The sequence below is a fragment of the Gossypium arboreum genome, chromosome 13, assembly GCF_025698485.1.
Source record: "Gossypium arboreum isolate Shixiya-1 chromosome 13, ASM2569848v2, whole genome shotgun sequence".
Classification (NCBI taxonomy): domain Eukaryota; kingdom Viridiplantae; phylum Streptophyta; class Magnoliopsida; order Malvales; family Malvaceae; genus Gossypium; species Gossypium arboreum.
The window spans coordinates 53681052-53698946 of record NC_069082.1 but is presented as its reverse complement, the minus strand read 5'-3'; the positions used below and the strand labels follow the sequence as shown (position 1 = coordinate 53698946).

Genomic DNA, 17895 nt, shown 5'->3' with positions numbered 1-17895 from the left:
GAAAGTTGAAGAAGATGAAACGAAAAATAAGTTAGAAAAGAAGTGAACTGACTAGGGTAAAAATTAGAGAAAATATAGTAATGATGTGGGGGCTAAGATTAACCTGAGATTTTTCCCTTAAAAAAAATTGAGCAGGAAAAGAAAAATAACAGAAATTTGAGCAGGAAAAGAAAAATAACAGAAAAATTAGTAATTAAAATTAACTAATATATTACATGGGCTAACCTATACAAACATAGGCCATAATGTGCCTGTAACAAAAGAAAATAACAGTTAAGTAAACTTATTAAAGAAACTAAACAAAGAAATTAAAAGCAAAGTAAATGAAAAAAATAAAATAGGAAAGAAATATTAAGCAGTTCAAAAAATGATGGAATTTTTATCATGAATTATGGGGGCTCCAAAATAGTACTTTAACCGCTGGCTATTGACTTTGAAAATGGAACCAATTTTGCTGTCTTTAACTTCTACAGCTCCATGAGGATAGACATGCACTATCTCGAGTGGGCTAGACCAACTAGATTTCAATTTTCCAAGAAACAATTTAAGCCTGGAATTGAATAACAAGACCTGTTGTCCATGTGCAAATTACCGTGGCAAAATTTTATTTTCATGCCATCATTTAGTGTTTTCTTTATACAGCTTGGCATTCTTATAGGCTTGTGCTCAGAATTCTTCCATCTCATTCAACTCCAATAGGTAGTTGGTACCAACAGTACTCCAATCCATATTCAATTTCTTCATTGCCCAATATGTCTTATGTTCAAGTTCAATGGGCAAATGGTAGGGTTTCCCATAAACAAACTTGAAGGGCGACATCCCCAATGGTGTCTTGAATGTAGTGCGATATGCCCATAAAGCTTCACCCAATCTAGATGACCAAATCTTTGCGGTTGGGATTAACTACCTTCTCCAAAATTTGTTTAACTTCTCTATTAGAGACTTCTACCTGTCCATTTGTCTTTGGGATAGTATGCTGTGACAATTTTATGTTTAACTCCATACCTATTCAGAGCATTAGCAACTAATTTGCAATCAAAGTATGCAATTTTAGTACTGATTTAGCATCATTTATTGGTAAAGAAATAGTCTTTAACCCACTTAGAGACATAATCAATAGCTAAAAGTATGTATATATTGCCCTAAGAAGGTAGGAATCGACCCATAAAATCAATTCCCCAAACATCATATAGTTCCACTTCTATAGTTTGCAAGGGCATTTCATACCTTCTCAATAGATTTCCAATTCTTTGACAACGATCGCAAGCTTGGAAAAATTTATGAACGTTTTTAAACATGGTTGGTTAATAAAAATCAGATTAGATTACTTTTACAGCAGTTCTCATGCCCCTAAATTGCCCTTCATACGATGCTAAATAACAATGAAATAAAATACTTTGAATCTCGTCATCTGGAACACACCTTCGAATTACCTAATTTGCACAATATTTGAATAAAAATGGCTCATCCCAATAATATTTCTTGGCATCATGGAGAAATTTCCTTTGTCTTTTATTAGTGAGGTCAGGTGCAACAATCTACTAACCAAAAAATTTACAATATCAACATACCATAGTAATGCCATGGCAACTAATAGTTGCTCATTTGGGAAATCATCCTAAATGCCCTGAATATTACTGTATTCATTTCTTGCTTCAATTCAAGATAAGTGATTAGCCACTTGATTTTCTATGCCTTTATTATCTCTAATTTCCATATCAAATTCCTGCAATAGTAGTATCCATCAAATTAATCTGGGCTTTGCGTCTTTCTTGGCCATCAAGTATCTAATAGCAAAGTGGTCCATATACATTGTAACTTTGGTACCTACTAAATAAGCTCTGAATTTTTTGAAGGCAAATACCACAACTAACAACTCCTTCTTAGTGGTGGTATAATTTAGCAGTGAATCAGTTAACATATGGCTTGCATAGTAAATAGCATGAAATATATTGTCCTTTCTTTGCCCAAGTACTCGCCCTACGGCAAAATCACTAGAATCACACATAAGTTCAAAAGGTAAAGTCCAATATAGTGTTATAACTATTGGTGCTGTGACTAGCTGCTTTTTCAACTCAAATTCTTGTAAGCGCTGCTTATCAAAATTGAAAGATCTATTGTGTTCTAACAATGTACACAAGGGTTTTGATATTTTCGAAAAATCTTTGATGAATCGTCGATAGAATCCTACATGACTAAGAAAACTTTAAATACTTTTAACTGATGAGGGTAGTGGCAATTTCTCAATAACTTAAATTTTTTCTTTATCGACGTTAATCTCTTGTTGGGAAATTTTATGTCCTAAAACAATGTTTTCACAGACCATGAAGTGGCACTTCTCCCAATTGAGAACAAGGTTGGTTTCTTCACACCGATAAAGAACTAACTCCATATTTTTGAAACAATCTTCAAAAGTATATCCAAACATCGATAAGTCATCCATAAAAACTTCTAAAAGATTCTCCACCATGCCCAAAAATATTACCATCATTCAACGCTGAAATGTTGCAGGGGCATTGCATAATCTACATGGTATTCATTGGAATGCAAAAGTTCCATAAGGACATGTGAATGTGGTATTCTCTTGATCAGTAGGAGCTATGGTAATCTGGTTATACCCCGAATAACCATCTAGAAGATAATAGAAGGCTTTCCCTACTAATCTATCTAACATTTGGTCGATAAATGATAGAGGAAAATGGTCCTTCCTTGTCACTTTGTTGAGTTTCTAATAGTCCATGCAAACCTTCCATCCCATGATAGTACGAGTAGGAATGAGTTTGTTGTTATCATTTCTTACCACGATGACACCCTCTTTTTTAGGTACACGTTGAACAGGGCTCACCCAAGAACTATCCGAAATTGGGTATACGATTCCAACAGCAAACCATTTGATAATCTCCTTTTGGACAACTTCCTTCATAATTTGCTAATCCTCCAATAATATCTTATGCATGCAGATTGTTGGACTAATTCCTTTGATATTCGCAATCGTCTATCCCAATACTTTTTTAGATTTCTTTAAAACTTTCAATAATTGAGCCTCTTGATCCAATGTCAATGCCACAAAAATAATTACTGGCAATGTGTTGTTATCTCCCAAGTAAGCATACTTTAGATGTGTTAACAAAGACTTTAATTCCAACATAGGAGGATCTTCTATAGATGGCCAAGGAGGTTTAAAAGAACAGTCCAATAAATAATTAATGGCAATATGTTGTTATCTCTCAAGTAAGCATACTTTAGATGTGTTGGCAAAAGCTTCAATTCCAACATAGAAGGATCTTCTATGGATGGCTGACGAGGTCTAAAAGAACGGTTTGATAAATTTTGTTTGAAACTTATCATTGATTCATCCTCAATTTGCTTAACTTCCATTAGTTCACCAAGCTCTTCAATCATTTCTGCCTCAATTAACTCAAATGAGTTTGCATCATCATTACAATTATTGTAATAAAATTCTGTAAATTCTTCCTGAACTATTGTGTCAACAATCTCAAAACGTGTTCTTCATCTGCATTTGCACAGTTCATAACATAAAAACATTAAAATTTATCTGTTGATCATTAAGTCTCATAGGTAATTCACTTTTTTGTACATTAATTGATGTTCTACAGGTTGCTAGAAAAGGTCTCTCGAGTATGATTGGTACTTTTTTATCAGTCTTACATTCCAGAATAATAAAACCTACTAGAAAAATAAATTTGTCAACTCTTGCCAATATGTCTTTTATTTTACCTTCTGGATGTGCATATAAATGATCAGTTAATTGTAAAGTGATAGTTGTAGGTCTCACCCTTCCTATTCCCAACTTATTGAAAATAGACATAGGCATTAGATTTATACTCTTACCTAAGTCATATAATGCTTTTCCTACATAATGGTTTCTAATAGAGCAAGGTATAGTAAAACTTCCTGGATCCTTCAGTTTTGGTGGCAATTTGTTTCTCAGAGTTGTTGTGCATCCTTCAGTGAGAGCAACAATTTCGAACTCCCCTAACCTTCTCTTCTTTGATAAGATATCTTTCATGAATTTCACATAGTTGGGAATTTGTTCCAATGCTTCCACCAACAGTATTTTGATACCTAATTTCTTCAGAACTTCCAAGAATTTGTTGATTTGAAAATCTTACTTAGATGTTTAGTTAGACTTTTAGAAACACTAAGAGAAAGGTGGCGGTGTCTTCCTTCTATTTGTTGAAGTAGTTGTGTTGTGGCATTTTTATTGGCAATACAAGATGAATCTACTTGAACATTTTTCTAGTTACTCTTTCCCTTTGTAGCCTACTCCACTATTGGTTCTGAATTATTCTTATTTGTGAAAACTGAACTATATTCTTCAATAATGGTGTCATTAACAACTTTTAATAGTTGCGTACCACTTCTGAGCATAATGGCTTGGAATTGTTCCTTTACTTGAGATCATGAATTGTTGGTATCACTAGGCAGTGCTCCTTGCGGTCTTGAGCTTAATGCTTTGGCAATTTGCCCCACTTGATTCTTTAAAGCTCTTAAAGATGCAGCTTGAATTTAAATGATAACATCATTCTTGGCCATGCATTCCTTCAATAGATCTTCCATCGATGAAGAACTCGAAACTAAATTTTGTAGAACATTTTGTCGTGGCATGAGTTGATCGTATCTAGGTGGTACACTCGCAACATTCCGTCGAATAGCATTGTTGGAATTTCTCACCCCTAGATTACTCCAACTAAAGTTGGGATGTTGCTTCCACCCCAGGTTATATGTGCTAGAATATGAATTGTTGTTGTTGCAATTAAAATTTCCTATATAATAAACTGAGGCTAGATTCGATGGGAATTCATCTAAAACATGATCTTTTCCCCAATAAACACATACTAACTTGGTTGCTTTTATTTCCTGCACTATAGCTAGTCTTTTCAGTGCTTTAATCATAATCGTTAAAGATGATACCTAAGTTGTTAGGGAAGTAATCAAGTCAAGTTCCATTACTCTAGAAACTCCTCTGCCAGTCCCTACTCTTATAGTGGGGTATTGATAATCGTTGTTTGCTATCTTTTCCAGAATTTTATATACCTCATTATATGATTTATTGAGCAAAGTCCCATTGGAAAATGTGTCAACAATGATCCTTGTATGCACATTCAATCCATTGTCAAACATTTCAATTTGAGTCCAATGTTGAAACCCATGCAACGACCATTTTCTATTTAACTACTTGAATCGCTCTTATGCTTTATATAATGTTTCATTCTCAGATTGCTGAAAGGATGTAATATTGTTCATGAGCTTGGCATTCATGTTCAGAGGATTATATCTCAGCAGAAACCTCTAACAAAGTTCATTCCAAGATGCCACTACACTTGGCGATAATGCATTTAACCATGCTCTGGCACAATCTTGCAATAAATAAGGCAATAACTTAAGTTTTAGGGCATCTTCAGGAACACCCTAGAAATGTTGAGCCTGAATATGCGACCTGACAATTCCTAGATTCAGATCATCTAAGATCGACACTACATGCTCTCTGATTGATCTGTCTCTGTCATCTATTATTCGAGGAATATCAACATCCCTTCCTTCTTGATGTAATGGCTCTTCCCTAACCTGATCATTTCTAATTCTTTCCATTTCTCGCAATTGTTTTCTCCTTCTTCTCAAGGTTCTCTCAATTTCTAGATCCAAAGAATACACTTCAATTGTTGAAATATCTATACTCATGCACCAACAAACAACAAAAATCAAAACAACTAATTAGTCTAAACTAACAAAATAAAAAAATAATAACACACCAATTTTTTTCCAATGTTGCCGATCCCCGGTAACGGTGGAAAAAACTTGTCGTGTGTGAATGTGTAATAAAAATGTGCAAGTATACACGTCAAATCAAGTAATAAAGTGATGAGTGAGTATTGTCTCCACAAGGATAGGAATTTATTAAATAATTTGTTATTTATTATGATTGACTAATTAAACTGCGTAAAAGAAACAGATGACAATTTGATAAAGAAATTTAATGAATGACTTAATAAAATCAATTATGAATGAAAATATGTTAGGGCAATTTAAATGTTGTGGCAATTCTCAAAGAATAAGTAGAAAAGATTTGTACTGTTGAATGATAAAGGTTAGAATTACTCAGGCTTTATTTTTATATTAGAATAATGTCATGGCAAAATCTTGACCATTATACTGCTCAGGGACTCTCTACTACAGTCTGCTTCTTTCAAGAGCCAGACTTTAAGCTATCATTTTGAGTTTTTGTATGTCTATAGAACTTTAGAATGATATGCAGATTGTTCTTTCTTTCCTAATAAAAATTGCAACTTTTACAATTAGATTGTTGTAAATATTCTTTCGCATACTTGCCTATGTCATTTGATAATAATCCAATCTATTTAATCTTTCTAGAATTAAATCAGATCTAATAACATACCATACAGTTATCTATGTCTATAGCTTGCATGCATGCATTTAATAATCACAAATCGAATGAAATAGTAATATACTCAAAATTAAACCATGTGCATTAAAAATAATAAGAAATCACCCAAATAATTCCAACCCAATGAGATTTACCTCATGGGTTGGACATTCAAGTCCAAAAGAAAACCATTCAACTTCTTCATTTAAGTTTATGAATCACAAATTCAAATAAGAAAATAAAGGTGCTCGAAAAAGCTCTCGCTACTCCAGCTTTCACTTTAATAATAAGATTTGATGTAAAATTTAGGGCAGATTTCTCTTCCCCTTCCTTGCATCTATGACTATTGTAATAGTTCAGTTTTGACCCTAGTCAGAATAGTGGTTTCAGAACCACAAATCTGAGGTTGAAAATTTATTTTAATACTATTTTATGTGTTTACAGTATGTGATTTTATATGTGTGAAAGTTTCGTGTGCTAAGTTTAACGTTTGTGTGTTCAATTTGATAAAAATGAATTAATCGCATAAATTGTAAAATGGCATTCCATATGTTAAAAGTGCTAGTGTTATGGATTTTATAATCAAAGGTTCTTATGATGATATTAGACCATTTGAATGATGGATGACATAAATGGGCTTGTATTAAGTGATTTTTATATGGTTTAATAAAGGGTAAAATTGGTATTTGATTATTAATGTTATATTAAATAAAACAAAGTCATTATATGCTTAAATTATCATCACTATCACCAAAAATCAAAATAAAAGAAAAGATAAAAGTTCACTTAGGGTTCAACTATGGTTGAGCTTGATTGAGGTATGTATTTTGCTCGGTTTTTTATGATTTCTATGTTTTTGTGATTGTTGCTTAGTACTCTAGCTAGCCCATGCTTGAAAATTTGAATTTGATGATTATTTTGAGATATGCCATGGACAAATCCATGAGTTTTGTTTTGTTAATTGATGTAAAATGAAAGATATGTGTTGGGTTAATATGTTTTGTATTGGGATTTTTGATGAATTTGATTATTATGAGCTAATTTGTGAAAATGACAAATTGAAGGGTTAAAATGTAAAATAAGTGAAAGTTACGGGCTGCTAGAGACTATATGAAAATTTAGCTAAGCATGAGAAATATGAAATTATGTGCATTTTGTTATTTTATGAAATAGGGACTAAAATGTCAAAATATGAAATTTTAGGGGCTAAAGTGTAAAATGCTCTAATCATGTGTTTTTGGATTGAAATGAATAAATGTGTGATTGAATTAGTGAAATCTGAATTTATATAGATCAACAATGAAAGAAATCAGAATTAGATCGGGGAAAGTCAAAGGTTGTAGAATAATCGATTCGTTTAGTCGTTCTCATTTTCGAGGTAAGTTCATATGCAAATAAACATATTTCAATTGAATAATATATGTTTGATTGTTGCGGAAATGTATTGAATTGCTATGAGAACTGAATAATTGAATATGAGAAAGTATCAACAAAGTTACGACATCTGAAAGCCCCATACGAACCATAGGAATAGTATATGATACATATGTCATGACATAGGATTTCGAGGTGTGATATCGTGTAAGACCACGTCGGGATGTTGGCATTGATCTGAGATTTATGTGTAAGACCATGTATGGGACATTGGCATTGTATATGAATTCGTGTAAGACCCTGTCTAGGACAGTGGCATCGATATTTGATTACATATAAGACCAAGTCTGGGACGTTGGCATTGTATGAGCTATCCGAGTATCCTTATTGTTTCCAAACAGTTCAACAGGAATTATTGAGAAATAAATGATCAAGTGAATGTGTATCCGATTCAGGTACATACAAAAGGTATATAAAATTCGGCAATGAGAAGTAAGAATGAATATGATTATTTGAGATGGGAACTATATGAAAATGTGATGTGTTTATAAGAAAGTGATTATGAACAATTGGGCTATATGAGAAATCTGATCTTGCAATTGTGTATTGCCATGATTCTTATATATGAATTGGTCTATATTTTTTTTTGAGATAAGTTTATTTGTATATGGCTTACTAAGCTTTGGAAAGCTTATTTTGTGTGTTCTTTAATTGTTTTATAGATTATCGAAACTTTTGTGAGCTCAGGGATCGTCAAGGATCGTCGTCACAGTATTGAATGATATTTTGGTACTTTTGAAGTTGTAAATATTAATGTATGGCATGTATAGGCTAGTGAGTATATGACATGTTTTGTGTTAAGATTTTCGCGATGAGATTTGGCTTACTTTTGGTTGTAAATGTTGGTATGTTTTAGCCATTTAAGTTGGCTTATGATATGTGCTTGAAAAGTTAATAATGTAATGTATTTGATGCCTTATATGTGGCTTGTTTATGTGATGTTGAAATGGTAAGTTATGTGGCATGAAATAGGTAATATTTGATGATATAATGCATATGGATGTTATGCTAGATTAATGTTTTTGGCCTAATGGTTTGGTAGGTTTTTGTTATGGAATTGAGTAATTGAAATGGTTGTGTATAGATGGCATGATATGTGTATGTTTTAGTGAATTTGGCTACCTATAAGTTTATGGAAATGGTGTTATTTTAGTTAACCTATATGCTTGTGGAAAGGGTGGCAAATTGGCTTTGCAAATGGCCTATTTTTGTCCACACGGGCAGAAACACGGGCGTGTGTCTCAGCTGTGTGCAACGCATGGTCATGTTACACGGCCGTGTGTCCCCTGGGTTACCCTTTCGAATTAAGGTAGTATACCCTATAGGTTTGACACGGCCTAGACACACGGGTGTGTCTATTGGCCGTGTGGTTGGCCGTGTGGCCAAGTCAGTAACCTCCCTAATTTTTACACGCACACGGGCGTGTCTTGTGGCCGTGTGGATAAGTTAGTATGTATGCCCAGTTTTGCTACGGTTTAGACACACGGGCGTGTGTAATGCCGTGTGAGGCACACGGCCTGTTCACACTGGCGTGTGACCTCTGTAACTTAGAAAAAAATTGTTAAATTCGAAAAATTTTGTATGTGCTCGTTTAGTCCCGACCCCTTCCTAAAGCATGTTTAAGGTCTTGTTGACCTAAGAAAGGGACTTTGTGGATGATGTTTGTGAATTGATTATAAAATATTCTGATATGTCCGGTAATACCTCTTAACCCTAGTCCGGCAATGGATACGAGTTAGGGGTGTTACAACTACTCTGGTCTATAAGCTGCTACCCTCTCCTCTTTTTTTCTTTGAGTTTTTTCACGAGAATTTGATGTAAAGAGAAATAATTGCTTTCCAATTCTTCTCTCTCTGGATCCCCTTTTCTCTTTTCTCTTTCCATCTTTATAGGGTAGGTCCCTCCCTCTCAACGCACACCTTTTGCTTCCTCTTTTTCAGGGTGGTTTATCTGGTACAAGTACAGCTGGCTGAGAATGACGTGGACTGAGTGCTGCATCATCTTCTTGGAATTTCTATGGCTTTCTTATTGGCAATCTAACCATCATTTTGCCATGGCAATATTTCACTTCATTCATTTTCCTACACTTTTTTTCTCTTCTTTTCTTCATCCTACACCTGCTACCAACCACAATCAACACCTTTCTTCCCCAATAATAAAAGTAACCAATAATAACATTTATAGCACAATCCAAGCTTTTTTATGCAATGTTCTAAATATATCTAAAAATACAAACATATTTACTTAATTACAAACAATTAATTCAATCTAAAAGCTTGAAGTATAACTCTTTTCAAGGGTTACTATCTCCCAATGGAACCAACCACATTGTGAGCCTAGGCTAGTTTAAAAACCCTAACTTTGCAAACTTTGAAAAGGGATAGCTCTACTAAGACTATGTGAGCACCATGTGGAGACCTAGAGTATTTGATTGCTAGCCGCTCTAACATGTCTCATCCTAGGACATCACATCACCATCATTGCCAAAGGTATTAAATTAGACTTCCACTCAACGGTATTAGGACTCCTAGCTAAGCTTTTCCCCTACAATTAAAGGATCATGCAAACAACTCACAAGTGACTTCTTCATCCCTTGAATCTCTAAACTTTCTCCCAGAGAAATACTGATCTTTTCTCAATTTTCATCCTTCTCTTGCATATCCTACCTTTATCTTATTTTCTTGTTCACCTCACTGGTTAATAACCCACTAAAATATGAGTAAGTTTTGTAACACCCCTTACCCGTATTCGACATCGGAACAGGGTACGAGGTATTACCAGACTTAAACTAAAACAAACATTCAAAACTGAGACATGAATTTCCACTCAAATTTAAAACTTTTCAAAAACATTTATATTGTTTCCCACACGGCCGAGACACACGGTCGTTTCTCTACCCGTATGTTTACTATTGGGCTTTCTATTTTCCATAATTAGGGTGCAGAGGACACACGGCCGGATCACATGCCCATGGGCAGACTATGTGTCACACAAGGCCTAAACACATGCCTGTGTGTCTGCCCATATGAACAACTTTGAGGCTATTTTCCAAGTCAATTGCCACCCTTGTTTGCACAAACACATACAAGACTTCAAAGGCACTTGATATGGCATAATTAAGTACTTAATCATCCTCAAACAAGTCATGATTATGCAAATATCATATTATCTTATATATGCACAAGAAACAATACTTTGTCAAGCCCAACTTACCAATTCTCATTCAAGCCATGGTTATCATTATACTAAACAAATCCTAATTTAATCATCAAGCATTCGTAGCCACAACATAACTCATCACATCCACACAACCACCAACCACATTACAATTGCATAGGCACATGCATGCATGAATAAATAGGTTTATAACCCAACAATCAATATAAGCCATATCTCATGGCCATATACAAAATGAGTTATAACATTATCATAAGCCAACACTTTTGGCTAACCAATATGACACATAAAAAAATGAACAAGTCCCCTATACATGCCATACTCAAAATACTTAAATTCACTATACCCAAAAGATTAGTTTGATAGTGTGAATCGAGCTCCGACGTCCTTTGATCCTCGGGCTAGCTTAGCGATACTATAAGGAAAATGGAAAGGAAGGGGAGTAAGCATAAAGCTTAGTAAGTTAGCATGTAAATAATTAACAAAATTAGTCATGTATTATTATACACATAACATAATATAATTTATCATAATGTCATCAAGTATCATAGATACATTTTAAATCATGTCATTTACATAGTGTACAATAAAACTCATGATCATGATTCATTAATTCACTTCTTACTGAGGTCTCATCAGTTCATAATCTCAATATTTATGACCTTTGTGTACATACCTATACCCTTCCGGCATGATCATACCTTGTCATTTCTTTGATATAATCTTTGAATTACCCGTTGAACCACTTGGAATACTAAAGGATATCCGAGAAATCTCATACACATAGTAAGATGTCAATGCCATATCCCAGATATGGTCTTACATGGGATCATATATCGATGCCAATATCCTATCTATGGTCTTACACGATGTCTCATATCGATGCCATGTCCCAGAGATGGTCTTACACGAAATCACATATTGATGCCAATGCCATATCCCAAATATGGTCTTACATGGGATCACATATCGAGGCCATATCCCAAATATGGTCTTATACGAAACCACACATAATCCTAATGCCATGACATTGATTATATCCCAGATATGGTTTTACACGAAACCACACATAATCCTAATGTCATGACATTTGTATCCTATCTATTCCTAAGGTTTAACCGGGATTTCGTAGTACCAAATCTTCGTCGGATCGTCATTGAGTCATCAATAACCAAATCCATAGAGACAAATATAAATTTTTTGCAATATCAAAGCATTAGATACATAATAACATAATGTTGAATTATTTACACATGAAATTACCTCGGTACCAAAATATGGCTAACTATTTGATTTAGTCAACAACTTTGTTCTTTCCTCAGTTTAGGTCCAAACTCCATTTTTCTTGATTTATAATAGTAATTTTCACTTATTTAATTATCATATTGTTCAAAACAGCCTATAAATCATACTTTGGCAAAATTACAATTTTACCCCTAAACTTTCACATATTTACAAATTTGTCCCTGGGCTCGTAAAATGAAATGTACTCATTTTCTTTGTTACCCAAGCCTAGAAAAACCTATATCGTGCTTATACTAGCCCACATTTTTCTTCAAATCACATTTCTACTACTCATTTTTACAACTTTTACAAATAAGTCCTTTTAGTTGTTTTCATGAAAAACCACTTGTAAAAGATGTTTATCACACACCAATCTTCCATATTCCTCCATTAAACATCAAAATACATGCATGTCACACATGGGTAAGTTTTTGAACGTGAACCCTAGCTCAAAATAATGGTAGAAATAGCTAGATCGGTTGATGACAACTTCAAAAATGCAAAGAACATTAAAAATGGGACTAGGATGCACTTACTATTGAGCTTGAAAGTTGGAGAAACCCTGGCTATGGTGAGCATGGCAATTTCGAAACACATGAAGAAGATGGACATCAATTTTTGACTTATTTTTCCCTTTTTATTCTTTTATTAACCAAATGACCAAAATGCCCTTTTCACTAAACTTTCAAATTTTATCCATGCATGCCCATTTTTACCCATAAAATTAGAAATTGAGAAAATTTATTTAACGACTTCTAATTAATAATCCATGGCAATTTCATGCTTAAAGCTTCTAGAACTCACATTTTGCAACTTTTGCAATTTAGTCCTAAATGTCAAATTGGACACTTTATCAATAAAATCTCTTCATGACACTTTCACACAATCATGCAAATATGTCATGGACCTCAAAACAATCATAAAACAAATATTTTTACTTCAAATTTGTGGTCTCAAAACCACTATTCTGACTAGGCCCAAAATCCAGATGTTACAAGTTTTCTTTTTCTTCTTTTAACTAACAAAAAAGCAATTTTGTCTCTAACATTTTTGAAATTATTTTTTGTCACTTGATTGTTAAGTTATTTTTTAGTTGTTATAATAACAATTTTAGTCCTTAACTTTTATATTTTCTATCACTTTAACATTGATTCTATATAAAAAAATTATGAAGAAAACTCAAAATTATTTAAAATAGAAAATTTTATATAAAGATTGTAGAGAAATAAATTCTTGAATATGTTATTAATATGGAAAATAAAAAAATTATCATTTAATAGAATCCAATAACAAATTAAAAATAAAACAAAACAAAAGATAGATCATCATATACTTTTCAAGTTTTTCTCGAAACCATATTAGCAATATCTTCAAGTCAAGTTCCATGTCCTACTCCCCATTATAATTGATTTTTGGTCAAGAGCTAAATATTTTTCATCTTTGGATTTTTGTATATGCGTATTGTTCCGTCCACCACAACAAAGATGAGTGAATACTCAAAGGAAGTTGGGAATATATATTAATTAGTGAAGGCAGTTGCTCTAGGAAAGACTCAAGATATAACTAATAAGTAAAACTCCAAAAGAGATTCAGGTACCTAAAACTGAAGATTAAAATAGAGAAATTAAGAGATGTCGATAAGTTATGTCAATTTGAGAAAATGTCGAACTGATAATAAAAGTGGTCAACAATGATTTTGCATGCAATATTATTGTTGAAATAATGAGATATAAGGGGGATCTTGAACAAACCTATTGAGAAATATAGATATGGAATAAATTGGTTAAAATAAAAAGACGCAACTCAAGTACAATTAAATTTATGGAGTTTTAGACCAGTAGTCCAAATATCTAAAGGTATAAAGCCAGTGAGGGTGCAAATGAAGTAGTTTTGTAAAATGGAATAAAATATGCAATTTTTGCTAACTCTTGACATTGATTATGAAAATATGTAATATTCTTTTGTGGTGAATACAATAACCTTTAGATATATTATTAAACTAATAATTCATAAAAGATTTAACTTACGTCTAATAGTTATTGTTACAACCTTCTATGAATCACTATATAGTAAACTTTCTATTAAAATCCATGAAGGATTTAGAATGCTGGATGATAGCCCTATTTTGGGCCTCGTTGGAACAATGGTTTTGAGACCACCAATTCGAGGTTAGAGAAAGTATTTTATTATTATTTTAGAGTTATATTATGTTTATATTAGTGCATGAAAAATTTGGTGAAGTAATTTTAGCGTTTGTGAGCTTAATTTCGAAAAAGGACTAAATCACAAAAAGTGCAAAAGTTTTAATTTGATAGTTAAGGGTGTTAAATTGCCATGAATCATAAATTGGGGACCTTTAAAGGGTAAAAGACCCTTAGAGAGAGGCTTGGCGGGCCATGAGACAAAGAAATTAAATGGTAAGGTGTTAGGTATTTGATGACCTAATATGTGATAAAATAATACTAAAAAGCTTAGCCTCCATATTTTTCCTCCACCCTTTCTTCTTGATCGAAAATATCAGCCATTAGAGGAGTTATTGAAGCTTGGAATTTCAGCCACTTAGTCTCTCTACAAGTAAGTGATTTTGAGAGCTTTTCTTGAATATTTTTGTACTTTTGAGATCCTTGTATCTTGAGCTTTCTAACAAGGGGACTATTTTGCAAAATGGTTGAAAGTCTAGGGTTTTTCCATGATAGTAGACATGTTGTTTTTTGAAATTTTATGGAATAAAATGAATCATGGTTGTGAAATAAACAACTTTTATGAAGAGATTTCTCATGAAAACCCTAAAAAGGACCATTTTGTATAAGTTGTAAAATAGGTGATTAATGTGTGAAATATTGAGAATTTTGGATTGGTTCTAGTATAAAAATTAATCAGCTAGGCTTGATTAGTGAGAAAATGTGATAAAATCAATTTTCGGACCTAGGGGTAAAATGGTCATTTTGTGAATTTCTAAGGGCAAAAAGGTCATTTTGCCCAATTATGAATTTTTGAGTGTCTAGAGTAATATGCTGATGAGATGAATGAATTTATATCATTTTAGATCAAGAATTACAACATATGGGCCTAGACCGGGGAAAAATGAAGCAAGTGGACTAAGCTGAGCGAGTCAACTATATTTTGTAATTCGAGGTAAGTTGTATGTAAATAATGCAACTACATCGTTTTTATATGTGCTTGAATTGAGATAGCATGAATTGATTATTTGTGGAAATAATCGTGTATGATAATAGAGACAATAAAACTCCCGGATGAACCTTAGGAACAAATCAGATATTCAGGCCATGACATTTGGGTCATTCGTGTGCCAGTGTAAGACATGTCTGGGACATGCATCGGCCTCGAGATATAAGACAGTTTAAGGCATGTCTGGGACATGCATCAGCTACAAGATGTGTCAGTGTAAGACCATGTTTGGGACATGGCATCGGCACGGATATGTTAGAGCTAGTGTAAGACCATGTCTGGGACATGGCGTCAGCCTCAATTTGGATAGTCAGTGTAAGACCATGTCTGGGACATGGCATTAGTATTATACCCTGTGTTGAGGTTTAGAGACTATCTGATAGTATTCCAAATGGTTCAACAGTGAGAAATATAGTGCAAGTTAAACGAGAAAAGTATAACCATGTTGTGAGTGATATAGGTACCTAAATGAAATGCATGAGATGTGAGCTTAGTATATGCTATGTGAATTGTGTTGGATAGTGACGAGTAAGTTGTGCTTATGCTTATTTAAGTTTTATGAGCATGATGATGAATGGTAAAGTTGTCGTTATATTTATTTTCATGCAACTTACTAAGCTTTATGCTTAACCTAGTTCTTTCCATTTTCTTATAGTGCCGCCTAATTAGTTCGTGGACCAACGGACATCGGAGGCATCTATCACACTATCAATCGAGGCACTTGGTATAGTTAGATCTATTTATTTTGATTATGGCATGTATAAGACCCTGAATTTTGAGTTTTTTGTTATTGTTAATTGGCAAAATGTGTTGACTTACTTTAGCATTTGATTCATTTTTGTATAAGGCCATGGAAAATGGCTAATATTGGAAGTTATTATGTGAATGTAAGCTAGTCTTTCATGAATGTGAATTTGTTAGCATGGCTGAATATATGTAATGCATATAGGTTTTAACTATGGTTCTGGGTTGAGAAACCATATTAAGTTAAACTTTTTTATGTTGGCTGATGTTAGATTGTGTTTCAGGGTGGCAATGGCTTGGTAGACAGCTATATATTGTCCACACAGGTAGATACACAGGCGTGTGTCTACGCTGTGTGTGACACACGGTCAGCTCCATGGGCGTGTTGTTCAGTATGTGTCCCTTGCACGTAAAATTTTCCAGTCAGAATGCATGGTAGTAAACACACGGGTAGAGACACGATTGTGTGTCTCAGATGTGTGAAAGGCACGGCCTAGTACACGGGCGCGTGCCTTGGCCGTGAGCCCTAAATTGGATGCTGACGTCAGAAACAGAATGTCAAAGTTTTTAGACACGGGCGTGTGTCAGGCGTGTGAAAACCCCTGTAGGTTTGAATTTAAAATTCAATTCACACGAGTACAGGACATGGGCACGTCCCTATATGCTTAGGCAGTGTGTGTCACACGGTCATGTTATAATGACAACACGAGCGTGTTGCCCTTCCACACGGGCATGTGTCCTATTTCAAGAGACATTTTTATTTAGTCGGTTTAAGGACCCGAGTTGGTTCTAAATGGTTTTTGAGGAATGTTTGAGGCCTCGTAGGCTCACATTAAGGGGTTTAAATAGAGTTCAAAAAAGTGTTGAATTTGATCAAGTTTTGATGACTTGGGAACATTGATAAGTATGGTAATGCCTCGTTCCCAGTCCTGGCCTCAGACTCAAGTAAGGGGTGTTACATTTAATGGTATCGGAGCTATAGTTTAGTCAGTTCTAGGACTAACCTAGCATGAGTACGAGTCTAGCTATACATTCCATAGTTGTGTATTGATAGTGTGATGACTCTTGACGATTATAAATTATGTTTTTCATATAGTAAATGGATCCTGACGTAGCTACGGCAGATGATGTGGAAAGTAATGTACCGGCTCCCACTGAAGGGATCGTACTGGTAGATAATGGGCCCGTGACAATGAGTTAGGGCGGAGGGGCTAGGGAGGCTTACCTCGATATGATGGACGCATGGTACTTAGAGTTTATTCGAGCGAATCTGACTACTCCACCTCCCATACCTCCTTCGATTCCTCAATATGCCCCTGTAGCTCCACAAAGAGTGGATTTGGCTAGGAGAGAGAAACCCCTAGTAGATAAGATACGAAAGCAAGTGGCCGAGGAATTTCAGGCTAAGATTGATGATGACCCGAAGAGAGTAGAATTTCGGTTAGAAAATACCATTGGGGTATTTCATGAACTATCGTGTACACCTAAAGAGTGCATGAAGTGTGCAGTGTCAATCCCACGAGACTCGGCCTACCAATGGTGGAACACTTTCGTGTCAATGGTACCGAGAGAGCGTGTAACTTTGGAATTCTTCCTGGAAGAGTTCCGAAAGAAGTACATTAGCCAGAGATTTATAGACCAGAAGAGGAAGGAGTGTCTAG

The 17895-nt window shown here is 34.3% G+C and overlaps 1 non-coding gene across 1 annotated transcript; it reads left to right on the top strand.

Moving 5' to 3' along the window:
- The first annotated feature begins 5167 nt into the window (after positions 1–5167).
- On the top strand, positions 5168–5274 carry LOC128287127 (small nucleolar RNA R71). The gene has a single exon (XR_008277824.1). It is a non-coding gene; the product is annotated as a small nucleolar RNA R71 (small nucleolar RNA).
- The last annotated feature ends 12621 nt before the right edge of the window (positions 5275–17895 follow it).